We start from the raw sequence: 6,000 nt of genomic DNA, 5'->3' as shown, positions 1-6,000 counted from the left end.
TTTCAAATCCTCAAAAATGATGAAAAACGGCGCGCTATAGTATGCCGTACGATATGGGCTATAGCCCACGGTCCAAAATGATGAGAAACGAGGCTAACTTTTTTTTTCAAAATTTCAAAAAACATGGGCTATAACCCATTGTTTTTGTAATTTCGTCATTTTTTTCAAATCCTCAAAAATGATGAAAAACAGCGCGCTATAGTATGCCGTACGATATGGGCTATAGCCCACGGTCCAAAATGATGCGAAACGAGCCTAACTCTTTTTTTTCAAAATTTCAAAAAACATGGGCTATAACCCATCGTTTTTGTCATTTCGTCATTTTTTTCAAATCTTCAAAAATGATGAAAAACTGCGCGCTATAGTATGCCGTACGATATGGGCTATAGCCCACGGTCCAAAATGATGCGAAACGAGGCTAACTTTTTTTTTCAAAATTTCAAAAAACATGGGCTATAACCCATCGTTTTTGTCATTTCGTCATTTTTTTCAAATCTTCAAAAATGATGAAAAACTGCGCGCTATAGTATGCCGTACGATATGGGCTATAGCCCACGGTCCAAAATGATGCGAAACGAGGCTAACTTTTTTTTTCAAAATTTCAAAAAACATGGGCTATAACCCATTGTTTTTGTAATTTCGTTATTTTTTTCAAATCCTCAAAAATGATGAAAAACGGCGCGCTATAGTATGCCGTACGATATGGGCTATAGCCCATGGTCCAAAATGATGAGAAACGAGGATAACTTTTTTTTTCAAAATTTCAAAAAACATGGGCTATAACCCATCGTTTTTGTCATTTCGTCATTTTTTTCAAAACTTCAAAAATGATGAAAAACTGCGCGCTATAGTATGCCGTACGATATGGGCTATAGCCCACGGTCCAAAATGATGCGAAACGAGGCTAACTTTTTTTTTCAAATTTTCAAAAAACATGGGCTATAACCCATCGTTTTTGTCATTTTGTCATTTTTTTCAAATCCTCAAAAATTATGAAAAACGGCGCGCTATAGTATGCCGTACGATATGGGCTATAGCCCACGGTCCAAAATGATGAGAAACGAGGCTAACTTTTTTTTTCAAAATTTCAAAAAACATGGGCTATAACCCATTGTTTTTGTAATTTCGTCATTTTTTTCAAATCCTCAAAAATGATGAAAAACAGCGCGCTATAGTATGCCGTACGATATGGGCTATAGCCCACGGTCCAAAATGATGAGAAACGAGGCTAACTTTTTTTTTCAAAATTTAAAAAAACATGGGCTATAACCCATCGTTTTTGTCATTTCGTCATTTTTTTCAAATCTTCAAAAATGATGAAAAACTGCGCGCTATAGTATGCCGTACGATATGGGCTATAGCCCACGGTCCAAAATGATACGAAACGAGCCTAACTTTTTTTTTCAAAATTTCAAAAAACATGGGCTATAACCCATTGTTTTTGTAATTTCGTCATTTTTTTCAAATCCTCAAAAATGATGAAAAACTGCGCGCTATAGTATGCCGTACGATATGGGCTATAGCCCACGGTCCAAAATGATGCGAAACGAGGCTAACTTTTTTTTTCAAAATTTCAAAAAACATGGGCTATAACCCATCGTTTTTGTCATTTCGTAATTTTTTTCAAATCCTCAAAAATGATGAAAAACGGCGCACTATAGTATGCCGTACGATATGGGCTATAGCCCACGGTCCAAAATGATGAGAAACGAGGCTAACTTTTTTTTTTTTAATTTAAAAAAACATGGGCTATAACCCATTGTTTTTGTAATTTCGTCATTTTTTTCAAATCCTCAAAAATGATGAAAAACAGCGCGCTATAGTATGCCGTACGATAAGGGCTATAGCCCACGGTCCAAAATGATGAGAAACGAGGCTAACTTTTTTTTCCAAAATTTCAAAAAACATGGGCTATAACCCATTGTTTTTGTAATTTCGTCATTTTTTTCAAATCCTCAAAAATGATGAAAAACTACGCGCTATAGTATGCCGTACGATATGGGCTATAGCCCACGGTCCAAAATGATGCGAAACGAGGCTAACCTTTTTTTTCAAAATTTCAAAAAACATGGGCTATAACCCATCGTTTTTGTCATTTCGTCATTTTTTTCAAATCCTCAAAAATGATGAAAAACTGCGCGCTATAGTATGCCGTACGATATGGGCTATAGCCCACGGTCCAAAATGATGCGAAACGAGGCTAACTTTTTTTTTCAAAATTTCAAAAAACATGGGCTATAACCCATCGTTTTTGTCATTTCGTAATTTTTTTCAAATCCTCAAAAATGATGAAAAACGGCGCACTATAGTATGCCGTACGATATGGGCTATAGCCCACGGTCCAAAATGATGAGAAACGAGGCTAACTTTTTTTTTTTTAATTTCAAAAAACATGGGCTATAACCCATTGTTTTTGTAATTTCGTCATTTTTTTCAAATCCTCAAAAATGATGAAAAACAGCGCGCTATAGTATGCCGTACGATAAGGGCTATAGCCCACGGTCCAAAATGATGAGAAACGAGGCTAACTTTTTTTTCCAAAATTTCAAAAAACATGGGCTATAACCCATTGTTTTTGTAATTTCGTCATTTTTTTCAAATCCTCAAAAATGATGAAAAACAGCGCGCTATAGTATGCCGTACGATATGGGCTATAGCCCACGGTCCAAAATGATGCGAAACGAGCCTAACTCTTTTTTTTCAAAATTTCAAAAAACATGGGCTATAACCCATTGTTTTTGTAATTTCGTCATTTTTTTCAAATCCTCAAAAATGATGAAAAACAGCGCGCTATAGTATGCCGTACGATAAGGGCTATAGCCCACGGTCCAAAATGATGAGAAACGAGGCTAACTTTTTTTTCCAAAATTTCAAAAAACATGGGCTATAACCCATTGTTTTTGTAATTTCGTCATTTTTTTCAAATCCTCAAAAATGATGAAAAACAGCGCGCTATAGTATGCCGTACGATATGGGCTATAGCCCACGGTCCAAAATGATGCGAAACGAGCCTAACTCTTTTTTTTCAAAATTTCAAAAAACATGGGCTATAACCCATCGTTTTTGTCATTTCGTCATTTTTTTCAAATCTTCAAAAATGATGAAAAACTGCGCGCTATAGTATGCCGTACGATATGGGCTATAGCCCACGGTCCAAAATGATGCGAAACGAGCCTAACTTTTTTTTTCAAAATTTCAAAAAACATGGGCTATAACCCATTGTTTTTGTAATTTCGTCATTTTTTTCAAATCCTCAAAAATGATGAAAAACTGCGCGCTATAGTATGCCGTACGATATGGGCTATAGCCCACGGTCCAAAATGATGAGAAACGAGGCTAACTTTTTTTTCCAAAATTTCAAAAAACATGGGCTATAACCTATTGTTTTTGTAATTTCGTCATTTTTTTCAAATCCTCAAAAATGATGAAAAACTACGCGCTATAGTATGCCGTACGATATGGGCTATAGCCCACGGTCCAAAATGATGCGAAACGAGGCTAACCTTTTTTTTCAAAATTTCAAAAAACATGGGCTATAACCCATCGTTTTTGTCATTTCGTCATTTTTTTCAAATCCTCAAAAATGATGAAAAACTGCGCGCTATAGTATGCCGTACGATATGGGCTATAGCCCACGGTCCAAAATGATGCGAAACGAGGCTAACTTTTTTTTTCAAAATTTCAAAAAACATGGGCTATAACCCATTGTTTTTGTAATTTCGTCATTTTTTTCAAATCCTCAAAAATGATGAAAAACAGCGCGCTATAGTATGCCGTACGATAAGGGCTATAGCCCACGGTCCAAAATGATGAGAAACGAGGCTAACTTTTTTTTCCAAAATTTCAAAAAACATGGGCTATAACCCATTGTTTTTGTAATTTCGTCATTTTTTTCAAATCCTCAAAAATGATGAAAAACAGCGCGCTATAGTATGCCGTACGATAAGGGCTATAGCCCACGGTCCAAAATGATGCGAAATGAGGCTAACTTTTTTTTTCAAAATTTCAAAAAACATGGGCTATAACCCATCGTTTTTGTCATTTCGTCATTTTTTTCAAATCTTCAAAAATGATGAAAAACTGCGCGCTATAGTATGCCGTACGATATGGGCTATAGCCCACGGTCCAAAATGATGCGAAACGAGGCTAACTTTTTTTTTCAAAATTTCAAAAAACATGGGCTATAACCCATCGTTTTTGTCATTTCGTTATTTTTTTCAAATCCTCAAAAATGATGAAAAACGGCGCGCTATAATATGCCGTACGATATGGGCTATAGCCCACGGCCCAAAATGATGAGAAACGAGGCTAACTTTTTTTTTCAAAATTTCAAAAAACATGGGCTATAACCCATCGTTTTTGTAATTTCGTCATTTTTTTCAAATCCTCAAAAATGATGAAAAACAGCGCGCTATAGTATGCCGTACGATATGGGCTATAGCCCACGGCCCAAAATGATGAGAAACGAGGCTAACTTTTTTTTCCAAAATTTCAAAAAACATGGGCTATAACCCATTGTTTTTGTAATTTCGTCATTTTTTTCAAATCCTCAAAAATGATGAAAAACTGCGCGCTATAGTATGCCGTACGATATGGGCTATAGCCCACGGTCCAAAATGATGCGAAACGAGGCTAACTTTTTTTTTCAAAATTTCAAAAAACATGGGCTATAACCCATCGTTTTTGTCATTTCGTCATTTTTTTCAAATCCTCAAAAATGATGAAAAACTGCGCGCTATAGTATGCCGTACGATATGGGCTATAGCCCACGGCCCAAAATGATGAGAAACGAGGCTAACTTTTTTTTTCAAAATTTCAAAAAACATGGGCTATAACCCATCGTTTTTGTAATTTCGTCATTTTTTTCAAATCCTCAAAAATGATGAAAAACAGCGCGCTATAGTATGCCGTACGATATGGGCTATAGCCCACGGTCCAAAATGATGAGAAACGAGGCTAACTTTTTTTTTCAAAATTTCAAAAAACATGGGCTATAACCCATTGTTTTTGTAATTTCGTCATTTTTTTCAAATCCTCAAAAATGATGAAAAACTGCGCGCTATAGTATGCCGTACGATATGGGCTATAGCCCACGGTCCAAAATGATGAGAAACGAGGCTAACTTTTTTTTTCAAAATTTCAAAAAACATGGGCTATAACCCATTGTTTTTGTAATTTCGTCATTTTTTTCAAATCCTCAAAAATGATGAAAAACTGCGCGCTATAGTATGCCGTACGATATGGGCTATAGCCCACGGTCCAAAATGATGCGAAACGAGGCTAACTTTTTTTTTCAAAATTTCAAAAAACATGGGCTATAACCCATCGTTTTTGTCATTTCGTCATTTTTTTTAAATCCTCAAAAATGATGAAAAACTGCGCGCTATAGTATGCCGTACGATATGGGCTATAGCCCACGGTCCAAAATGATGCGAAACGAGGCTAACTTTTTTTTTCAAAATTTCAAAAAACATGGGCTATAACCCATCGTTTTTGTCATTTCGTCATTTTTTTCAAATCCTCAAAAATGATGAAAAACGGCGCGCTATAGTATGCCGTACGATATGGGCTATAGCCCACGGTCCAAAATGATGAGAAACGAGGCTAACTTTTTTTTTCAAAATTTCAAAAAACATGGGCTATAACCCATTGTTTTTGTAATTTCGTCATTTTTTTCAAATCCTCAAAAATGATGAAAAACAGCGCGCTATAGTATGCCGTACGATATCGGCTATAGCCCACGGTCCAAAATGATGAGAAACAAGGCTAACTTTTTTTTTCAAAATTTCAAAAAACATGGGCTATAACCCATCGTTTTTGTCATTTCGTCATTTTTTTCAAATCTTCAAAAATGATGAAAAACTGCGCGCTATAGTATGCCGTACGATATGGGCTATAGCCCACGGTCCAAAATGATGCGAAACGAGCCTAACTTTTTTTTTCAAAATTTCAAAAAACATGGGCTATAACCCATTGTTTTTGTAATTTCGTCATTTTTTT

The sequence above is a fragment of the Protomyctophum bolini genome (assembly GCF_963924005.1).
Source record: "Protomyctophum bolini genome assembly, chromosome: 4".
Taxonomy (NCBI): Eukaryota; Metazoa; Chordata; class Actinopteri; order Myctophiformes; family Myctophidae; genus Protomyctophum; species Protomyctophum bolini.
Note: the sequence above shows the minus strand (reverse complement) of the source record.